A 1,844-nucleotide genomic window follows, 5' to 3' on the forward strand; every position below is an offset into this window, starting at 1 on the left:
TATCTGTTTAACATTTATAGGGTAACGTTGGAGCGAATGGCCATGTAAAGTTCAATTTTGCTTCATTGAAAGCTTATTGTATTACTGTATTAAAAGCTTACTGTATTATGTAGAGTTGAATATTATGAGAGGGAGATGGACTGGTTATGTTAAAGGAGATTTCTGATGACAGCGCTGCTCAGTCCATTTGCTGATTCCGTCTTACAAGGTGCTGTCGAAAGTAAAAATATTGTCCTTGTTTACAGCCCTGTTTAAAGGTTTAAAGGACACAACAAGCTGAATTCAAGGAACACGCGGCGACGAAAGCCAACACTATTGTCGCCTTGTTTCGGCTGCATCTGGACCATAAAGCTGCGCTTGAACACAACGCACTACACAGTAAATTGTGCAGTGTTAAATTAACTCTATAAGAGTTGAATTTAACACTCGGCCCGAGTGTATTTGGTCCCACTCAGAATTGGTGATAAATTGACTCTTGTCATAGTGTTAAATTTTCAGAGTTAAATTAACTCTATTTTGAGTAAAAAATTAACACTGCTCAACACTGAATAATGTTACCAGAGTTTAACGCTAGGGGAAATTAACTCTGTTCTGTATTACCACAATTTAACTCTGCAGGAAAATTTACTCTGATTAGTGTTAATATTTCACTTATGTAGAGTTCATTTACATTTATAATAGTGAAAAATTATCTAATTTTAAAACCCATTTGGTGTTTTAAAAACAGAATAGAAAACAAGATCAACGACGTCACATTTAAAACATTTATTAAAAAATGTTGTCAGGCTCAAGAAACATAATATTTCATGCATCAGAGGGTTAATTTCCAAAACTAATGAAACTATTTATTTATTTTATTGCATATTCTTAAAAACAGAAAAACTCAATGAGTTTATTGTGTCATTAAAAATCTTAGTCAGTTTTCCTCATGTCTAAAGCAAAGAATAGACTGTGAAATCCTATTTTAAATGATCAATCAAGGAACCGGTTGCACAAAAAAATGCATGTACAAGCTGAAAGAAAGCCTTTGAGGGTGTTATGATTGGGATTAAACATTTCTGCTCAGACAACAAATATTGTATCATTTGCACTTTAAAATTGCATTCACCATATCTGATACTTTGCTCATCTCTGTTTCTGAACCCTGCTATGAATCATTTTGCTGCTGTTTATGTAACTGAGAAAAATGTTTAAAGTACATTTTTTTTCGAAGCCTGTACATTAAGCCTCTTTTCCTCAAGTAAAGAAAAGAGTGCTGCTTAGCGTCTGCATTCTGTCCGCTGCTCACTTGCAGCATTGTCTGATAAATATTAAAGCCTTGAGACAAGTCAACTGTGTGCTCCTCAGCAGTAAAAAAGTATCAGTATAGTGTCCTCTCTGAAGAATTTCTATCTAATCAAATTATTGTTTCTTTATTTTCTGTCAGGGCTGTACAAAGCAGATTCTACACAGTAAATTTTGCAGTGTTAAATTAACTCTATGAGTTGAATTTAACACTCGGCCCGAGTGTATTTGGTCCCACTCAGAATTGGTGATAAATTGACTCTTGTCATAGTGTTACATTTTCAGAGTTAAATTAACTCTATTTTGAGTAAAAAATTAACACTGCTCAACACTGAATAATGTTACCAGAGTTTAACGCTAGGGGAAATTAACTCTGTTCTGTATTACCACAATTTAACTCTGCAGGAAAATTTACTCTGATTAGTGTTAATATTTCACTTTTGTAGAGTTCATTTACATTTATAATAGTGAAAAATTATCTAATTTTACAACCCATTTGGTGTTTTAAAAACAATAGAAAACAAGATCAACGATGTCACATTTAAAACATTTATTAAAAA

The sequence above is a fragment of the Sinocyclocheilus anshuiensis genome, unplaced genomic scaffold (assembly GCF_001515605.1).
Source record: "Sinocyclocheilus anshuiensis isolate Anshui unplaced genomic scaffold, SAMN03320099.WGS_v1.1 scaffold2191, whole genome shotgun sequence".
Classification (NCBI taxonomy): Eukaryota; Metazoa; Chordata; class Actinopteri; order Cypriniformes; family Cyprinidae; genus Sinocyclocheilus; species Sinocyclocheilus anshuiensis.